This window comes from Somniosus microcephalus, chromosome 28 (assembly GCF_052327205.1).
Source record: "Somniosus microcephalus isolate GS21.2 chromosome 28, FLI_Smic_1.0, whole genome shotgun sequence".
NCBI lineage: Eukaryota > Metazoa > Chordata > Chondrichthyes > Squaliformes > Somniosidae > Somniosus > Somniosus microcephalus.
Genome location: NC_141014.1, coordinates 12,828,248 through 12,849,924, shown reverse-complemented (window position 1 = coordinate 12,849,924; position 21,677 = coordinate 12,828,248). Strand labels below are relative to the sequence as shown.

General features: G+C 47.1%; 3 non-coding genes across 3 annotated transcripts; all 3 read right to left on the bottom strand.

Annotated features, from left to right (window-relative positions):
* Positions 1 to 1,172: 1,172 nt before the first annotated feature.
* trnar-ccu (transfer RNA arginine (anticodon CCU)) lies at positions 1,173 to 1,245 on the bottom strand. The gene has a single exon. It is a non-coding gene; the product is annotated as a tRNA-Arg (tRNA).
* A 5,432-nt stretch (positions 1,246 to 6,677) lies between these two features.
* Positions 6,678 to 6,750, bottom strand: trnar-ucu (transfer RNA arginine (anticodon UCU)). The gene has a single exon. It is a non-coding gene; the product is annotated as a tRNA-Arg (tRNA).
* Positions 6,751 to 12,099: 5,349 nt separating this feature from the next.
* trnar-ccu (transfer RNA arginine (anticodon CCU)) lies at positions 12,100 to 12,172 on the bottom strand. Its single transcript has one exon. It is a non-coding gene; the product is annotated as a tRNA-Arg (tRNA).
* Between the last annotated feature and the right edge of the window lie 9,505 nt (positions 12,173 to 21,677).

The window sequence follows — 21,677 nt, the reverse complement described above, 5'->3', positions numbered from 1 at the left end:
ATGCCACAACTGAATCTTGTCACTCACCACCAGAACAATCAAACACAAATACACATACAGGCTCTCATGAAAACACATCAGACTTACCTGTGCTGAGAAGATCCACACGTGAAGTAAAAAAGCCTGATAGACTTAATCTTTGAGTACAAAGAAAACTACATTGAAAATGCATTGACTGTTGAAGATGTTTATGTTGTTATTGATTGATATTGATTGATACTGATTTTGTTTAACCTCAAAGAAAGGGGGATGTAATGATCAGTGACCTGTCATTCTGGAATGGTACACTAGGTGGTGCTGTATGTATATAAGAGTGGGCTATCCACAATGCACTAGGCTACCCACAAGGCAGCAGTCAAGATGGAGGCCTCTACAGATACTGTGCCTAGTCCACATGTGCTCAATAAAGTGTCTAGCAAAAGCTAGCTGTTCTTAATAAAAATGACTAGTTATTAATGAACATAACATTATAGCACCTTTAACCTAGTAAAATATCCCAAGGTGCTTCACAGGAGCCATTATCAAACAAAATTTGACACCGAGCCACATAAGGAGAGATTAGGTCAGGTGCCCTAAACCTTGGTCAAAGAGGTAGGTTTGGAGGAACATTTAAAGAAGGAGTGAGAGGTAGCGAGGCGGAGATGTTTCGGGAGATAACGTGCCCAGTGTCCATTCCGCGACCCAGCCTGGTCTTTGCTTTCATCAGTGAGCCCTGGAACTTTGCTCAAATTTGATTCCCAATTCCTGGCCTTCTCTGCCATCAATACTACACTGCTCCACTCGACTACTCAGATCTTCTATTCAGTTGCTGCAGTTTGACGGTAACTTTGTCTAGTTTACAGCCCATCCCCCATCGCTGCTGTGTCTGTGACTGTCCCACTGGTTTATTTTGCTGCTGTCTGGGTTCCTGGTCAGAAATTCACTCTCCTGGGCCGATGTCCATTTCTGGATCTTATGGTGGCCTCCAACTTCACCAGTGCTTTCTGCCACACAACACTTCTCCACATTAACACCTCCAGCGTACCTCTCGGTTATTCTGCCCTCCCAAATCCCTTCAGAATGTCTGTCAACTTGCAAACACTGCCCTGACCATCTACAAGTTTATTCTGGATGGTTGCATTGACATTCTGGGCCTTGACGGCAATATCATAGTGCCAATCTTAAAAATACATCACCCCAGATGGGACTCGAACCCACAATCCCTGGCTTAGGAGGCCAGTGCCTTATCCATTAGGCCACTGGGGCTGTATACAAAGGAATGAAAATCATGAGACTTAAGGGTCAGTTTGTGACCGCCAAATCATTATTTACAGGGCAAATTATTCTCACCGCAGACAGAAAATCTTTGATTAGGATTTAAAATGCACATCAGCTGCTGTGACTCTGATCTTCTATTCAGTTGCTGCAGTTTGAAGGTAACTTTGTCTAGTTTGCAGCCCATCCCCCATCGCTGCTGTTACCTGCTGAGTCTGTGACTGTCCCACTGGTTTATTTTGCTGCTGTCTGGGTTCCTGGTCAGAAATTCACTCTCCTGGGCCGACGTCCATTTCTGGATCTTATGGTGGCCTCCAACTTCACCAGTGCTTTCTGCCACACAGCATTTCTCCACATTTCCACAGAAATACCTCCAGCGTACCTCTCAGTTACTCCGCCCTCCCAAATCCCTTCAGAATGTCTATCAACTTGCGAACACTGCCCTGACCATCTACCAGTTTATTCTGGATGGCTGCATTGACATTCTGGGCCTTGACGGCTATATCATAGTTGTAGTGTATGTGCTTTTAAGAGCCCCAGATGTGCTGTAATGCCGGTAATGGCCACTCGGGCTATATAAGCCTGTATATTGTGTATATCCGTTAGAACCCCCCCCCCCAGACTTTGCTTAGTAAACAGCTATGAACCAACTCCTGTCTTCAGTGTCTCTATCAACACACGGACACTACAGTGGCGACGAAGTGGAAACGGACTTACCTGCAATTCGGCAGCACCTCAAGAACATCGATTCCTCGGGCGTCCAGAAGACTCAAGAAAGTGAGAGAAGCTGTGGTTTCACCAGCTGGCCAAGCTGGTGGCAGGTACTGCGCTAATCCTTCCTGGGCATCAGGCTGGGGCTCCAGCGGCTGGCTCTACAGATAAGACAGGCAGCGAAATCGGAGGCAAGCAATAACGGACTGGGAGGGAGCACTCGGGAGACGGCCGGCGCTGCAAGCAGGTCGGCGTTCAGACCTGGAGAGAAAGCCCGGCGGGAACGAGTCTCCAACTGTGAATAAATTTTAAAAAGAGAACGGAAACCGCGGGAAACAGCGTTGTCATCGGCAGCAGCGGCGGGAAAGCGCGGGAAGCGCCATATCTTTTCTGCAGAACAGAAAGAAAAGCGTGGGAAGCGCCATATCTTTTCTAAGATGCCTAAGTCTGGCAATATTGATGCTTTTGATAGCGAAATAGAGGATTGGACCACATATGTGGAAAGAGTAGAGGTATATTGCACTGCAAATGGAATAGAAGATGAAAGAAAAAGCTTCAGTACTGCTGAACCTAATGGGCGCAAAGGCATGCGGGCTGTTACGAAATGTAATCACTCCAGCCAAACCAAAGGACAAGAATTTTAAAGAAATTGTTGATACCCTGCAGGAGCACTTAAACCCAACACCGCTGCTGATAGCGGAATGATTCAAATTCTCCAAGAGAAATCAACACAAGAATGAAAGTAACGCTGATTACCTCACCGAATTAAGAAAGCTATCAAAGTACTGCCAATTCGGGGCAGGACTAGCAGATTATCTTCGAGACAAATTCGTCTGCGGTCTCTTAAGTGAAGGAACACAAAAAAGGCTGCTTTGTGAAAAAGATTTAACACTGGACAAGGCTTTCAGTATGGCTGTATCATACGAAGCAGCAGCAAGAGGAGCTGCAGAGATACAACAAAAGACACAGGACTTCGGCACCCATGAAATGACACAGGGTATCGAAAGATGTTATCGCTGCGGCAGATCCACCCATAACCAGAGGGACTGCTGGTTCAAGGACAAAGCATGCAGGCAATGCGGAAAGGTTGGACACATTGCACAGGTATGCCGATCTGGACAAAATAAATCCACAGACAGAAAAAAAAAAATCAATAAAGAAAAGTACAGAAAGGTACAAATGATGACGGACAGCAGCTCCGAAGACCAGAAAAGCGATAGTGACTCTGAAAACAAGAGACTAAGCTGTCTCAAATTACATAATGTACTTGCCAAAGATGATTACCAAACCATTTGGGTTACCCTCACGATAGCAGGGTCCCCAGTTAAAATGGAACTAGATACAGGATCAGCTCTAACCGTAATAAATCGACAGGATTACGAGAGGCTATTTCCGCATATACCTTTAAAAGACGCATCCATTATCTTAAAAACATATACGGGGCAGAAAGTATACCCCAAAGGAAAAATAAGGGTGCCTGTTGTATACAACGGCAAAGAAATACAAAAGTTGTATTTATACATTCTACAAGATGGTGGTCCACCGTTGTTGGGACGTGAATGGATCAGAAAGATACGTTTAGACTGGCACTCCATTCAGGCACTGACGGTGACCAGTAAGGAAAAAAACAGTGATGACATCATACCTAAACGATTAAAAGACACCTTGGCCAACGCCAAAGAAGTGTTTCAAGAGAAACTAGGAACCTTGAAAGGCATCACCGCCTCAATAAAAGTGGAAGATGCAGCAATTCCCAAGTTTTTTAAGGCAAGACCGGTGCCATACGCAATTCGTCCAGCAGTCGAGGCAGAGCTGGGGAATTTGGAAAAGGCAGGCATATTATCCAAAATAGATTGGAGCAAGTGGGCAACACCCATCATTCCAGCCATGAAGAAAGCATTGAATAATGATAAATCTGAAGAACAGAGAAAAATTCGCATCTGTGGAGACTTCAAGGTGACTGTAAACCCGGTCCTTCACACAGTACAGTATCCTCTTCTGAGGAGGGAAGATATTTTCACCTCACTATCCGGAGGGAAACGTTTCACCAAAATTGACTTGGCACAGGCATATCTACAGATGGAGGTTGAAGAGGCCTCTAAAAAATATCTCACGATAAATACACACAAAGGTCTATACCAGTACAATCGACTGGTTTTCGGTGTAGCATCCGCTCCAGCTATCTGGCAAAGAGCTATGGAGCAAGTCCTCCAAGGGATTCCGGGTACTCAATGCTACCTAGACGACATCCTTGTAACAGGAGAAAACGACAACGAGCACCTTGCCAATTTGGAGCAGGTGCTCACTAGGCTGAGTGAACGGGGCCTACGAGCAAATCACCCCAAGTGCGAATTTTTCCAAAATCAAATATCATATTGTGGCCACATAATTAATAAGGAAGGGTTGCATAAGTCACCTGAAAAAATTGAAGCGGTCATAAAAGCCCCAGCACCTGAAAATGTTTCACAATTAAGGTCGTTCCTGGGATTAATAAATTACTATCATAAATTTTTACCGAACTTATCAACTCTTCTACACCCTCTTAATGAACTGCTACAAACAGGAGTGATTTGGAAATGGAACGAAGACTGTAAACGTGCCTTCCATAAATGCAAAGGCTTAATCACATCCGAAGAAGTTTTGGCTCATTACAACCCATCACTGCCAATCAGACTGGCGTGCGATGCATCCCCTTACGGCATAGGAGCAGTATTATCGCATAAATTCCCTGATGGCTCAGAACGGCCGATAGCTTTTGTGTCATGCTCATTAAACTCAGCTGAGCGTAACTATGCCCAAATCGACAGGGAGGCACTCAGCCTGATATGGGGAGTGAAGAAATTCAACCATTACTTACACGGACAAAAATTTACCTTGTTGACTGATCATCAACCCCTCATCTCCATATTCAACCCTAAAAAGGGTGTTCCCATTATGACAGCGCAAAGGCTACAGAGGTGGTCCCTTTATCTAGGGGCACACCAATACAACATAGAATACAAAGGATCAAAACAGCATGGGAATGCTGACGGTTTATCGCGCCTACCGTTGCCAACGGTAGAAGAGACACCTACAGTAGCCCCAGTGGAGATGTTCCACTCTACCATTGTGGAATGTCTACCAGTAACAAATTCTGCCATTGAAAGGGAGACGAGAAATGACCCGACTCTCTCACGGGTCTACGATTTAACAGTGAAGGGATGGCCGGCACATGGCGAACCACTGTTGCCAGCATTCTCGCAAAGAAGAGAACAGCTGTCAGTGTGCCGAGGAACCTTGATGTGTGGATCCAGAGTGGTGATTCCACCCAAACTCCAGGATAAAGTGCTAAAGGAGCTTCACGAGGGGCATCTGGGTGGAGTGAAAATGAAGAACCTAGCCAGGGCGTTTGTATGGTGGCCAGGTATCGATGGAGACATCGAAGAAATGACCAAGAGCTGCCTAGGATGCCAGAAGGCCCAAAACGCTCCACCACAAGCCCCTCTACATCCATGGGAGTGGCCCTCATCTCCCTGGCAAAGGGTACACATCGACTTTGCTGGTCCATTTATGGACTCAATGTTCTTAATCGCGGTTGATGCACACTCCAAGTGGCCGGAGGTAATAAAGATGTCCTCCACCACCACGGAAAAAACCATCACAGTATTAAGGACCATATTTGCCAGGAATGGGCTGCCGGAACAGATCTGTTCTGATAATGGACCGCAATTTGTGTCCGAAGAATTCAGGAAATTCTGAAAAACAATGGGGTTAAGCACTACACGTCCGCCCCATACCATCCCGCCACCAATGGATTGGCTGAAAGGTTTGTCCAGACCTTCAAGAAGGCCATAAAGGCCATGGGTAATGAAGACATAAAACTTCAACACAAGGTGGATAACTTCTTATTCGCATACAGGAATGCAACACATATGGTTACCAACCAAACTCCCGCCATGATGTTCTTCAATAGAAACCTAAGATGCCGGCTGGATTTGGTCAAGCCCAACATCAGAAGGGACGTGGAGAACCGGCAGTTTCAAGGCATGAATGAAAGGCCAACTAGAACCTTCCAGATAGGTCAACAAGTTTTAGCCCGGGACTACCGTACCGAGAAATGGCAGCCTGGAACTATCTGCACACGACTAGGACCACTGATGTATACCGTGGACATTGGAGAAAGCATAATAAGGCGCCATGCTGACCAAATCATAGACTCATCCGAAAAGGGACAACCTACACCACAACTCTATACGTCTAACGATGAAGTAGAGATACCCATATCTACCTCCGATCCGGTGATACTGGAACCCGATGAACCTGACACTGGCATTCAAGCCGAATCAGCCTTGCCAAAAGAACCTACTACACCACCAGAAACTACTACACCACCGAGGCGTTATCCGGACCGAGTCACGAAGCCTCCTGAGAGACTGACTTATATTTGATTAACTGCAGCAATGTGTAGATTATTTTTCTTATAACATGTAATTAATAATTACTTAAAATATGATGTACTGGTTAACTAAAAGGGGAGGAATTGTAGTGTATGTGCCTTTGAGAGCCCCAGGTGTGCTGTAATGCTGGTAATGGCCACTCGGGCTATATAAGCCTGTATGTTCGTTAGAACCCCCCGCCAAACTTTGCTTAGTAAACACCGATAAACCAACTCCTGTCTTCAGTGTCTCGATCAACACACGGACACTACAATAGTACCAATCTTAAAAATACATCACCCCAGATGGGACTCGAACCCACAATCCCTGACTTAGAAGGCCAGTGCCTTATCCATTAGGCCACTGGGGTTATACATAAAGCAATGAAAATCATGAGACTTAAGGGTCAGTTTGTGAACGCCAAATTATTATTTACAGGGCAAATTATTCTCACCGCAGACAGAAAATCTTTGATTAGGATTTAAAATGCACATTGTTGGGTGGCTAATGAATCGATTCACCACATTCTTCCCATGTGGCCCGAATACTATGGTAGGTAATCAATCAAACCCAAACTGCACAGCCAGAGTAAAGTTTGTACAGGACACAATTTCAAACTTTGCAAATGACACAAAACTTGGAAGTGCAGTGAACAGTGAGGAGGATAGTGATCGACTTCAAGAGGACATAGACAGGCTGGTGGAATGGGCGGACATGTGACAAATGAAATGTAACGCAGAAAACTGATACATTTTGGTAGAAGGAATGAAGAGAGGAAATATATACGAAAGGGTACAATCCTAAAGGGGTGCATAAACAGACAAAACTAGGGGTGTATGTACACAACTCATTGAAGGTGGCAGGGCAGGTTGAGAAAGCAGTTAAAAAAGCTTACGGGATCCTGGGCTTCATGAATAGAGTTGTAGAGTCATAGAGTCATAACGGCACAGAGGGAGGCCATTCAGCCCATCCAGTCCGTGCCGGCTCTCTTTAGAGCAATCCAGTCAGTCCCATTCCCCCGCTTTATTCCCATAGCCCTGCAAGTTTATTTCCCTCAAGTGCCTATCCAGCCTCCCCTTGAAAACATTGAGTGTCTCCACTTCCACCACTTCCGTCGGCAGCGAGTTCCAGGTCATCACCATTCACTGTGTAAAAAAGTTTTTCTCACATCCCCCCTGTATCTCTTGCCCAATTCCTTAAATGTGTGCCCCCTAGTCCTTGTACCATCAAGTAGTAGGAACAGCCTTTCCCCGTCTAGCCTATCCAAACCCGTCATAATCTTGTACACCTCTATCAAATCACCCCTCAACCTCCTTTGCTCTAACGAAAACAAATCCAGCTTCTCCAACCTGTCCTTATAGCTAAGATCCCCCATCCACGGAACCATTCTCGTAAATCTCCTCTGCACCCTCTCAAGGGCCTTCACATCCTTCCTAAATTGTGGTGACCAGAACTGGATGCAATACTCCAGTTGTGGTCCAACCAGCGCTTTATAAAGGTTCAGCATAACTTCTCTACTTTTGTACTTAAAACCTAAAACCTCTATTTATGAAGCCCAAGATCCCATATGCTTTGTTAACCACTCTCTCAATATGTCCTGCCACCGAGGTATAGAGTAGAAAATCGTGGAAATTATGATGAACCTTTATAAAACACTGGTTCGACCCCAACTGGAGTATTGTGTCCAATTCTGGGCATCGCACTTTAGGAAGGATGTGAAGGCCTTAGAGAGGGTGCAGAAAAGATTTACGAGAATGATTCCAGGGATGAGGGACTTTAGTTATGTCGATAGACTGGAGAAGCTGGGGTTGTTTTCCATAGAGCAGAGAAGATTGAGAGGAGATTTGATAGAGGTGTTCAAAATCATGAGGGGTCTGGACAGAGTAGATAGAGAGAAACTGTTCCCATTGGTGGAAGGGTCGAGAACCAGAGGACACAGATTTAAAATGATTGGCGGAACAGTCAAAGGCGACGTGTGGAATAACTTGTTCACTCAGGTTGGTGGAGGCAGATTCAATCACGGCTTTCAAAGGGGAATTGGATAAGTACCTGCAGGAAAAACATTTGCAGGGCTACGGGGAAGGGGCAGGGACAGTGGGACTAGCTGAAGTGGTATTGCAGAGAGCCGGCACGGGCTCGACGGGCTGAATGGCCTCCTTCAGTGCTGTAACCATTCTATGATAACCTTTTGGTCACCTGTCCTAGTATCTCCTTATGTGGCTCGGTGTCAAATTCTGTCTGATAATCGCTCCTGTGAGCCCCTTGGGGCGTTTTACTACTTAACAGACGCTATATAAATGCAAGTTGTTGCTGTAGATGGCTCTGGCACGGCACGTGAGCAGCGGCTGATATGATGGGTGAAAATAGCTTCCCTCTATGCTTAACTTTCCAGGATTAGGGAAATGTGAGGAATTTCAGAGCGGTCAATTGTCCTCAGGTGGGGTGCTGTTTGTATTCTGCCCCAGTGGCCTAATGGATAAGGCACTGACCTCCGAAGCCAGGGATTGTGTGTTTGAGTCTCATCTGGGGTGATGTGTTTTTAATGATTGACACTATGGCGGATTAGACGGGGCAAGTGGTGGAAAGTACAGCCAGGCGGGGAGGCTGCATTAATCGTAACTTGTGAGCCAAGTTTCCGTCAAGGCCGTGGTGTCAATGCAATCATCCGCAATAAGCTCAAGGGTGGTAAAGGCCTTGTGGACAAGTGGATCAACATTTCGAGGAAGTGGGAGCAGGAATTTGGGAGGGCCGAGTAACCAAGAAGTTTGCTGCAGGTATTTCTGTGGAAATTTCCAGGGCTGACTGATGTAAACAAAGAGGTGGATGGTCAGTGGGCCCAGGTAACTTTAAACTTGTAGCTTGGGCTAGAATGCAACCACACAGGATCGTACCTATCAGCCAAGGTCCCAGACTCCTCCATCACCATCCCTGGGTATGTCCCGTCCCACAAGCAGGACAGACCCAGCAGAGGTGGCGGCCCAGTGGTACACAGACAGGAGGGAGTGGCCCTGGGAGTCCTGAACGCTGACTCCGGACCCCATGAACTCTCATACCATCAGGTGGACTTCAATGTCCATCGCCATAAGAACATAAGAAGTAGGAGCAGGAGTTGGCCATACAGCCCTTCGAGCCTGCTCCGCCATTCAATAAGATCATGGCTGATCTTCGACCTCAACTCCACTTTCCCGCCCGACCCCATATCCCTTGTTCCCCCGAGAGTCCAAATATGTATCTATCGCAGCCTTGAATATAGTCCACGACTCAGCATCTTTCGGGGCAGAGAATTCCAAACATTCACAACCCTCTGAGTAAAGAAATTCCTCCTCATCTCAGTCTTAAATGGTCGACCCCTTATCCTGGGATTGTGACCCCTGGTTCTAGACTCTCCAGCCAGGGGAAACAACCTCTCAGCATCTACCCTGTCAATCCCACTCAGAATCTTATATGTTTCAGTGAGATCACCTCTCATTCTTCTAAACTCCAGAGAGTATAGGCCCATTCTACACAATCTCTCATCATAGGACAGCCCTCTCATCCCAGGAATCAATCTAGTGAACCTTCGTTGCACCGCCTCTAAGGCAATTATATCCTTCCTTAGGTAAGGAGACTAAAACTGTGCCCAGTACTCCAGGTGTGGTCTCACCAAAGCCCTGTACAATTGTAGTAAGACTTCCTTACTCTTGTGCTCCAACACCCTTGCAATAAAGGCCAACATGCCATTTGCCTTCCTAATTGCTTGCTGTACCTGCATGCTAACTCTCTGTGTTTCCTGTACGAGGACACCTAAATCTCTCTGAACACCAACATTTAATAGTTTCTCACCATTTAAAAAATATTCTGTTTTTCTATTCTTCCTAACAAAGTGAATAACCTCACCTTTCCTCACATTATTCTCTATCTCCCTCCTTATTGCCCACTCACTTAATCTGTCTAGATCCCTTTGCAGGCTCCTTGTGTCCTCCTCACAGCTTACTTTTCCACCCAGCTTTGTATCGTCAGCAAATCTGGATACATTGTCCTCGGTCCCTTCATCTAAGTCATTAATATAGATTGTAAATAGCTGAGGCCCAAGCACCCCACTAGTTACAGCCTGCCAACCGGAAAATGACCCGTTTATCCCTACCCGCAGTTTTCTGTCTGTTAGCCACTCCTCTATCCATGCTAATATATTACCCCAACCCCAGGATACCTTATCTTGCGCAGTGTTGTGGTTGTTGGAGGTCAATCACCTCAGCCCCAGGACATCGCTGCAGGAGTTCCTCAGGGCAGCGGCTCACCACCACCTTCTCAAGGGCAATTAGGGATGGGTAATAAATGCTGGCCTTGCCAACGACGCCCACATCCCAGGAAGAAATCAAAATAAAACATTTTACGTTGCACCTGATTGAATGCCTTTTGGAAATGCAAATATACAACATCCACTGGTTCCCATTTATCTACCCTGCTAGTTACATCCTCAAAATACTCCAATAAATTTGTTAAACACAATTTCCCTTTCACAAAAACCTAATCATATGATTTTCTAAGTGCATTGTTACCACTTCCTCAATAATGGATTCCAACATTTTCCCGATGACTGATGTCAGGCTAACTGGCCTGTCTTCTCTCTCCCTCCTTCTTGTGGATGATTGCATTGACCTTACGGCCTTGTTGGAATCTTGGCTACAGGTGATAATACAATCCTCCTTAATGCAGCCTCCCCGCCTGGCAGCACCTTCCACCACTTGCCCCGCCTAAACTGCCGTTGTGTCAATCATTAAAAACACATCACCCCAGATAAGACTCGAACCCACAATCCCTGGCTTAGGAAGTCAGTGCCTTACCTATTGGGCCACTGGGGCTGAATACAGAAGATAACCCGCCTGAGGGCAATTGACCGCTCCGAAATGTGACATCTGCCTCAGTTTCAGAGTCTTCGAAAGTTCAGCAGAGATGGGAGCTATTTTCACCCATCATATCTGTCACTGCTCGCGCCATACCAGAGCCACCGACAACAACAACTTGCATTTATACAGCACCTTTAACCTAGTAAAATATCCCAAGGTACTTCACAGGAGCGATTATCAAACAAAATTTGACACCGAGCCACATAAGGAGATATTAGGACAGGAGTCCTGAACCTTGGTCAAAGAGGTAGGTTTTAAGGAACATTGAAAGGAGGAGAGAGAGGCAGCGATGTTTAGGGAGATACCGTGCCCACTGTCCATTCCCCGACCCTGCCCACTCTTTGTTTTCAGCAGTGAGCCCTGGAACTTTGCTCAAATTTGATTCCCAATTCCTAGCCTTCTCTGCCATCAATACTAAACTGCTCCACTGGACAACTCAGCTGCTGTGACTCTGATCTTCGATTCAGTTGCTTAAGTTTGAAGGTAACTTTGTCCAGTTTGCAGCCCATCCCCCATCGCTGCTGTGTCTGTGACTGTCCCACTGGTTTATTTTGCTGCTGTCTGGGTCCTGACCAGAAATTCACTCTCCTGGGCCGACGTCCATTTCTGGATCTTATGGTGGCCTCCAACTTCACCACTGCTTTCTGCCACACAACACTTCTCCACATTAACACCTCCAGCGTACCTCTCGGTTACTCTGCCCTCCCAAATCTCTTCAGAATATTTATCAACTTGCGAACACTGCCCTGACCATCTCGGAGTTTATTCTGGATGGTTGCATTGACATTCTGGGCCTTGACGGCTATACCATAGTGCCAATCTTAAAAACATATCACCCCAGATGGGACTCGAACCCACAATCCCTGGCTTAGGAGGCCAGTGCCTTATCCATTAGGCCACTGGGGCTGTATGCAATGCAATGAAAATCATGAGACTTAAGGGTCAGTTTGTGACCGCCAAATCATTACTTACAGGGAAAATTATTCTCACCGCAGACAGAAAATCTTTGATTAGGATTTAAAATGCACATTGTTGTGTGGCTAATGAATCGATTCACCCCATTCTTCCCATGTGGCCCGAATACGACGGTAGGTAATCAGTCAAACCCAAACTGCACAGCCAGAGTAAAGTTTGTACAGGACACAATTTCAAACTTTGCAGATGACACAAAACTTGGAAGTGCAGTGAACAGTGAGGAGGATAGTGATAGACTTCAAGAGGACATAGACAGGCTGGTGGAATGGGCAGACATGTGACAAATGAAAGTTAACGCAGAAAACTGATACATTTTGCTAGAAGGAATGAAGAGAGGAAATATAAACTAAAGGGTACAATTCTAAAGGGGGTGCATGAACAGACAGAACTAGGGGTGGATGTACACAAATCATTGAAGGTGGCAGGGCAGGTTGAGAAAGCAGTTAAAAAAGCTTACGGGATCCTGGGCTTCATGAATAGAGTTGTCGAGTCATCGAGTCATAACGGCACAGAGGGAGGCCATTCAGCCCATCCAGTCCGTGCCGGCTCTCTTTAGAGCAATCCAGTCAGTCCCATTCCCCCGCTTTATTCCCATAGCCCTGCAAGTTTATTTCCCTCAAGTGCCTATCCAGTCTCCCCTTGAAAACATTGAGTGTCTCCACTTCCACCACTTCCGTCGGCAGCGAGTTCCAGGTCATCACCATTCACTGTGTAAAAAAGTTTTTCTCACATCCCCCCTGTATCTCTTGCCCAATTCCTTCAATCTGTGTCCCCTGGTCCTTGTGCCATCAACTAGTGGGAAGAGCCTTTCCCCGTCTAGCCTATCCAAACCCGTCATAATCTTGTACACCTCTATCAAATCACCCCTCAACCTCCTTTGCTCCAATGAAAATAAATCCAGCTTCTCCAACCTGTCCTTATAGCTAAGATCCCCCATCCACGGAACCATTCTGGTAAATCTCCTCTGCACTCTCTCAAGGGCCTTCACATCCTTCCTAAATTGTGGTGACCAGAACTGGATGCAATACTCCAGTTGTGGCCCAACCAGCGCTTTATAAAGGTTCAGCATAACTTCTCTACTTTTGTACTCAAAACCTAAAGCCTCTATTTATGAAGCCCAAGATCCCATATGCTTTGTTAACCACTCTCTCAATATGTCCTGCCATCGAGGTATAGAGTAGAAAATCGTGGAAATTATGAAGAACCTGTATAAAACACTGGTTCGACCCCAACTGGAGTATTGTGTCCAATTATGAGCACCGCACTTTAGGAAGGATGTGAAGGCCTTAGAGAGAGTGCAGAAAAGATTTACGAGAATGATTCCAGGGAAGAGGGACTTTAGTTACGTGGATAGACTGGAGAAGCTGGGGTTGTTCTCCTTAGAGCAGAGAGGATTGAGAGTAGATTTGAGAGAGGTGTTCAAAATCATGAGGGGTCTGGACAGAGTAGATAGAGAGAAACTGTTCCTATTGGCGGAAGGGTCGACAACCAGAGGACAAATTTAAGATGATTGGTGGAACAACCATAGGTGACGTGTGGAAAAACTTTTTTACTCAGCGAGCGGTTAGGATCTGGAATGCACTGCCTGGAAGGCTGGTGGAGGCAGATTCAATCACGGCTTTCAAAGGGGAATTGGATAAGTACCTGCAGGAAAAACATTTGCAGGGCTACGGGGAAGGGGCAGAGACAGTGGGACTAGCTGAAGTGGTATTGCAGAGAGCCGGCACGGGCTCGATGGGCCGAATGGCCTCCTTCTGTGCTGTAACCATTCTATGATAAGCTTTGGGTCACCTGTCCTAGTATCTATTTATGTGGCTCGGTGTCAAATTCTCTTTGATAATCGCTCCTGTGAACCCCTTGGGACGTTTTACTACTTTACAGACGCTATAAAATGCAAGTTGTTGCTGCAGATGGCTCTGGCACGGCACGTGAGCAGCGGCAGATATGATGGGTGAAAATAGCTTCCCTCAGTGCTTAACATTCCAGGATTTGGGAAATGTGGGGAATTTCAGAGCGGTCAATTGTCCTCAGGTGGGGTGCTGTTAGTATTCAGCCCCAGTGGCCTAATGGATAAGGCACTGACCTCCTAAGTCAGGGATTATGTGTTTGAGTCTCATCTGGGGTGATGCGTTTTTAATGATTGACACTATGGCGGATTAGACGGGGCAAGTGGTGGAAAGTACAGCCAGGCGGGGAGGCTGCATTAATTGTAACTTGTGAGCCAAGTTTCCGTCAAGGCTGTGATGTCAATGCAACCATCCGCAATAAGCTCAAGGGTGGTAAGGGCCTTGTGGACAAGTGTATTGACAATTCGAGGAAGCTGGAGTAGGGATTTGGGAGGGCCGAGTGACCAAGAGGGTTTATGGAGGTATTACCGTGGAAATTTCCAGGGCTGACTGACGTAAACAAAGAGGTGGGTGGTCAGTGGGCCCAGGTAACTTTAAACTTGTAGCTTGGGCTAGAATGCAACCACACAGGATCATACCTATCAGCCAAGGTCCCAGACTCCTCCATCACCATCCTTGTGTATGTCCCGTCCCACAAGCAGGACAGACCCAGCAGAGGTGGCGGCCCAGTGGTGCACAGACAGGAGGGAGTGGCCCTGGGAGTCCTAAACGCTGACTCCTGACCCCATGAACTCTCATGCCATCAGGTGGACTTCAATGTCCATCGCCATAAGAACATAAGAAGTAGGAGCAGGAGTCGACCATACAGCCCTTCGAGCCTGCTCCGCCATTCAATAAGATCATGGCTGATCTTCGACCTCAACTCCACTTTCCCGCCCGACCCCATATCCCTTGTTCCCCCTAGAGTACAAATATCTATCTATCGCAGCCTTGAATATACTCCACGACTCAGCATCCACAGCCCTTTGGGGTGGAGAATTCCAAAGATTCACAACCCTCTGAGTGAAGAAATTCCTCCTCATCTCAGTCTTAAATGCACGACCCCTTATCCTGAGACTGTGACCCTTAGTTCTAGACTCTCAACCCAGGGGAAACAACCTCTCAGCATCGACCCTGTCAATCCCACTCTGAATCTTATGTGTTTCATTCTTCTGAACTCCAGGGAGTATAGGCCCATTCTACACAATCTCTCATTATAGGACAGTCCTCTCATCCCAGGAATCAATCGAGTGAATCTTCATTGCACTGCATCATAAGGCATGTATGTCCTTTCTCTGATAAGGAGACCAGAACTGTGCCCAGTACTCCAGGTGTGGTCTCACCAAAGCCCTGTACAATTGTAGTAAGACTTCCTTACTCTTGAGCTCCAACACCCTTGCAATAAAGGCCAACATGCCATTTGCCTTCCTAATTGCTTGCTGTACCTGCATGCTAACTCTCTGTGTTTCCTGTACGAGGACACCTAAATCTCTCTGAACACCAACATTTAATAGTTTCTCACCATTTTAAAAATATTCTGTTTTTCTATTCTTCCGAACAAAGTGAATAACCTCACCTTTCCTCACATTATTCTCTATCTCCCGCCTTATTGCCCACTCACTTAATCTGTCTAGATCCCTTTGCAGGCTCTTTGTGTCCTCCTCACAGCTTTCTTTTCCACCTAGCTTTGTATCGTCAGCAAATCTGGATACATTGTCCTCGGTCCCTTCATCTAAGTCATTAATATAGATTGTAAATAGCTGAGGCCCAAGCACCCCACTAGTTACAGCCTGCCAACCGGAAAATGACCCGTTTATCCCTACCCGCTGTTTTCTGTCTGTTAGCCACTCCTCTATCAATGCTAATATATTACCCCCAACCCCAGGATACCTTATCTTGCGTAGCGTTGTGGTTGTTGGAGGTCAATCACCTCAGCCCCAGGACATCGCTGCAGGAGTTCCTCAGGGCAGCAGCTCACCACCACCTTCTCAAGGGCAATTAGGGATGGGCAATAAATGCTGGCTGTAGTGTATGTACCCGTCTACCTTTAAGGGAACTATTGAATGTAACCGTTCACCTTTAAGAGGACTACTTTCGGGTGGCACTATTTGTTTGGCTTCTGTATACTGTAATACCGATAGTGACCACACAAGTATATAAGTGTTGTGGCATGATTGCTGGGGCAGATTCGCCCGGACCTTCGAATAGTAAAGACCTGTTTGTTTGTTACTTCTGGAGTCTGTGTATTTATTAACTGCACAACCCACAGACTTTACAGTGGCGACGAGTTCGATCGTACCCTGCGGCAAGACTACCAAAAGCAACGAAGAGCGTCGAAGAGAGACAACCGCCCTCGTCGTGCTACCAAAAGAAAACACGAGGCTGCAACAACAGAAAGCAGGAACACTAACAACAAAAGCTGTATCAGCAACAGGCACTGACTACCCTTCTGCCACGGTGCGGAGTGAGCCGACCAGCAAGAAACAAGGCGGCCGACGAAACTGTGAGTAGGGGAAGGTGTAGAAGTATCCGGAGGATAAGGGCAGAGCACTCGACCTCGTTCGAGGGGGAGCTGTGCCGGCCAAAAGTCGGGTCCAACGGCGTCGGGTGACAGCCGGACCGCGATCGGCGGGAAAACTCCGGGCAGCGACCGCAGCCACGAAGCGCTGAGCCTGCGAGTAGGCGCGGGAAGAGAAACCCAGCCGCAGCCGGGGAGGGAAAAGCCGGTCTGCGAGAGGGCTGGGGAGGCGAACGGGAACCGTGCGGGTGAGAGCCGGGTGCGGAGCGAGAGACTGTGAGGAGCCAGTCCAGCGGCTGAGCTGTTCTCCACCAACAGGGTACTCAGAGCCGGCAAAACCGAACGTGCGGGAGTGGGAGAGAGACACAGCCGAAAACGGGGTGAGAGACTGCGCGAGAGCCAGTCCAGCGGCTGAACTGTCCTCCGTTAACGGGGTGTACCCAGCGCCGGTAGAGCCGTGCGGGCGGGAGGAAAAGACAGAGCCGAGTAAGGGGAGCTGTGCGGAAGGCAGCCCAGCGGCTGAACCTGTCCGCTGTGGGGAAAGCGTACCCCTTCCACCAGGGAAGAAACGCGGGAAGCCGCCATTAGGCGGGGAAGACGATTGAAGTGGGCGGGGCGAGAAGGAAAGAGCGGGAAACCGCCATTTTCGCGGGAAAACCGCCATCTTAGAAATAAACAAATAAATAAGAATACTTGAAGAAATACTTGCGTTGTACCCAAGGAAAGAAAGATGCCTAAGCGGGCGGACATCAACGAGTTCAATACGGAGATAGAAAACTGGGCCACGTACGTAGAACGTATTGAGATACATTGTAAGGCTAACAAAATAGCTAAGGAGGAAAAAGCTTTAACCTTACTTAACATGATGGGTGCGAAAACATTCGGGGTGTTGAAGAATCTTCTCTCACCAGCTAAACTGGCAGATCAGACTTTCGATGATATTGTAGCAGCGCTGAAGGATCACTTGAACCCCACACCGTTGATGCTGGCTGAACGATTCAAATTCTACGCAAGAACGCAGAGGAAAGACGAAAGCAATGCGGAATACTTGGTCGAACTGCGTAGGATAGCGAAATACTGCCAGTTCGGAGGGAATCTGACAGAGGCACTGCGTGACAAGTTCGTATGCGGATTGTCCAAAGAAGGAACGCAGAAGCGACTACTGGAAGAAAATGACCTCACACTGGACAGGGCTGTCCTCATAGCTGCATCGCATGAAGCCGCAGCGAAAGGAACAGCGGAAATGCAGCTAAAGGCGGCGGCACTAGGGGTGGACCAAATTACTTCGAGCACAACAAAATGCTACCGTTGTGGGAAGACAACACACGACCAGAATCAATGCTGGGGTAAAAACCAAGAATGCAGGAAATGTGGCAAGATCGGGCACATAGCTAAGGTATGCCAGTCAGGAGCAACGTACAACAATAAGAAGTCACCACAAAAATGGTACGGAAAGGTACAAGAGGTGACTAAGAAGAGTCTGAGGGAACAGAAGTCGGTCTCACACTCCAAATGCAAAGGACTGGACAGTCTGAGAATTCACAACGTGAGCAATGAAGCTGACCGACAAACTATCTGGATAACGCTACAGATTGCAAAGGTCCAAGTAAAAATGGAAGTGGACACCGGATCGGCGTTGACGGTCATGAATAAGCATGACTATAAGAAATTTTTCAAGCATATTCCACTACGGGATACGGAACTAGTACTACAGACATACACGGGGCACAAAGTATTCCCCATCGGAATGATAGAAGTCAAGGTGAGATACAAGGATAAAGATCATCACCGGTTGGACCTGTATGTATTGCCTGAGGGAGGACCACCACTTCTGGGACGGGAGTGGATCCGAAAAATAAAATTGGACTGGCAGTCCCTAAACACCATGACGGTGGATTCCGAAAAAGAGGATGTCAAACCTGAACGGTTGTCCAGAATATTGGACGAAGCTAAGGAGGTATTCCAGCAAGGACTGGGAACGCTGCGAGGTATTAAAGCAAAGGTTAAGATTGCAGAAAATGCAAGCCCAAAGTTTTTTAAGGCCAGATCAGTTCCTTACGCAATACGACCAGCTGTGGAGGCAGAACTGGAAGAACTTGAACGATCAGGGGTTCTGTCAAAAGTGGACTGGAGTGAGTGGGCCACGCCCATTGTTCCCGTCATGAAGTCCTCACCGAGTAATAAGCCTGGGGGACCGGGGAAGGTCCGTATCTGCGGAGATTTCAAGATTACTGTGAATCCGGTGCTTCACGCGGTACAATACCCGCTTCCGCGGATTGAAGATATCTTTGCTTCGTTGGCTGGAGGGAAACATTTCACGAAAATAGATCTGGCTCAAGCATATCTACAGATGGAGGTCGAGGAAGAATCACGCCAGTACCTCACCATCAACACTCACAGAGGCTTGTATTGCTACAATAGACTGGTCTTTGGGGTAGCTTCGGCGCCAGCAATTTGGCAGAGGGCCATGGAACAGGTGTTACAAGGAATTCCAAGCACGCAGTGCTACTTAGATGACATTTTAATCACGGGAAAAGATGAGGAAGAACACCTCACGAATTTGAAACTGGTATTCACCAGGTTGAAGGAGTATGGCCTTCGGGTTAATCGCAAGAAGTGTGAGTTCTTCCAAAAACGGATCTCATACTGCGGTCATGTCATTGACCGAGAGGGACTGCATAAGTCACCCGAAAAGATAGAAGCGGTTGTGAAGGCCCCCGCCCCAGGAAACGTATCACAGTTAAGATCATTCTTGGGGTTGATTAATTACTATCACAAGTTTCTGCCAAATTTATCCACGGTACTGCATCCGCTGAATGACCTGTTGCGGAAAGAAACACCATGGAAGTGGAGTGAGGAATGCAAAAAGGCTTTTCGCAGAAGCAAGGAGTTGATTACCTCTGAAGAAGTGTTGGCTCATTTCAACCCAGCATTACCCCTTCGTCTAGCTTGCGATGCTTCCCCGTACGGAATTGGGGCAGTACTCTCGCATAGGCTACCAAATGGCTCGGAAAGGCCAGTGGCTTTCGCGTCCCGATCATTGACACCCGCGGAGCGAAATTACGCCCAAATAGATAGGGAGGCCCTCAGTCTTGTGTGGGGCGTGAAGAAATTCAACCATTAGCTACAATGTAAAAAGTTCACATTGCTGACAGACCACCAGCCGTTGGTGTCCATATTCAACCCAAATAAGGCCGTTTCCACCATGACAGCACAAAGGTTACAAAGGTGGTCCGTGTTACTTGGGGCACACCAATACGAAATTGAGTACAAAAGGTCTAAACAGCATGGAAATGCTGATGGGTTGTCACGCTTGCCATTGCCGATGGTAGAAGAAGTGAGTATAGTGGACCCAGTAGAGTTGTTCCACTCATCCATAGTGGAGTGTCTACCGATAACAAACTCAATGATTGAGAATGAGACAAGGAATGACCCGACTCTTTCACGAGTCTATGATGTAACGGTGGAGGGATGGCCAGCACAGAGCGAACCAACACTGCAAGCATTTGCACAGAGGAAAGAACAACTGTCAGTGTGTCGAGGAACCCTGATGTGTGGATCTAGAGTGGTGATTCCACCCAAACTCCAAAAGAAGGTGCCAAAGGAGCTGCACGAAGGACATCTGGGGGGAGTAAAGATGAAAAATCTAGCAAGAGCGTTTGTGTGGTGGCCAGGCATTGATAGAGACATAGAGGAGATCACGAAGAACTGCCTAGGATGTCAGAGGGTTCAGAACGCGCCACCCCAGGCTCCTCTGCATCCATGGGAGTGGCCCTCATCGCCTTGGCAAAGAGTACACATCGACTTTGCTGGTCCATTTATGGACTCGATGTTTCTAATAGCGGTGGATGCCCACTCCAAGTGGCCGGAAGTAATTAAGATGACCACCACCACCACGGAAAAAACCATCGCAGTGTTAAGGACTATGTTTGCTCGGAATGGCCTGCCGGAACAGATCTGTTCTGATAATGGACCACAATTTGTGTCCGAAGAATTCAAGAAATTCTTAAAGAGCAATGGGGTTAAACATTACACGTCAGCCCCATACCATCCCGCCTCAAATGGATTGGCTGAAAGGTTTGTCCAGACCTTCAAGAAGGCCGTAAAGGCCATGAGTAATGAAAATATAAGTCTGCAACATAAGGTGGATAGCTTTTTGTTGGCATACCGAAATGCGACACATGCGGTCACAAATCAAACTCCCGCAATGATGTTCTGTAATAGACGCCTAAGATGCCGGCTGGATTTACTAAAACCAAACGTCAGAAGAGACGTAGAGAACCGGCAATTCCAGGGCACGAACGACAGGGTCACTAGATCTTTCCAGATCGGTCAACGAGTTTTGGCCCGGGACTACCGTACTGAGAAATGGCAGCCTGGAACTATTGGGAAAAGGCTGGGGCCATTGATGTACACCGTGGACATTGGAGACAATATAATAAGGCGCCATGTTGACCAAATCATAGGGTCCGCCACAAATAGGCCACCGACTTCACCACCTTATCCGGGTGATGTTGAAACTGAGATACCCAGAACACCTACTTCCGATCTAGTGATACTGGAGTCTGCTGAACCTGACACGGCTTTTCAAGCCGAATCGACCTTGCCAGAAGCACCTCCTAGCCTGCCTGAAATGACGACACCACTGCGGCGTTATCCTGACAGAATCCGGAAACCCCCGGAAAGACTGAATCTATGAACTGTCTTACATAAACCTGTATATATGTTAGAATGTATGTTCACTATGGACTTAGTAAGTAATAAGCTAAAAAGGGAGGATTGTAGTGTATGTACCCGTCTACCTTTAAGGGAACTACTGAATGTAACCGTTCACCTTTAAGAGGACTACTTTCGGGTGGCACTATTTGTTTGGCTTCTGTATACTGTAATACCGATAGTGACCACACCAGTATATAAGTGTTGTGGCATGATTGCTGGGGCAGATTCGCCCGGACCTTCGAATAGTAAAGACCTGTTTGTTTGTTACTTCTGGAGTCTGTGTATTTATTAACTGCACAACCCACAGACTTTA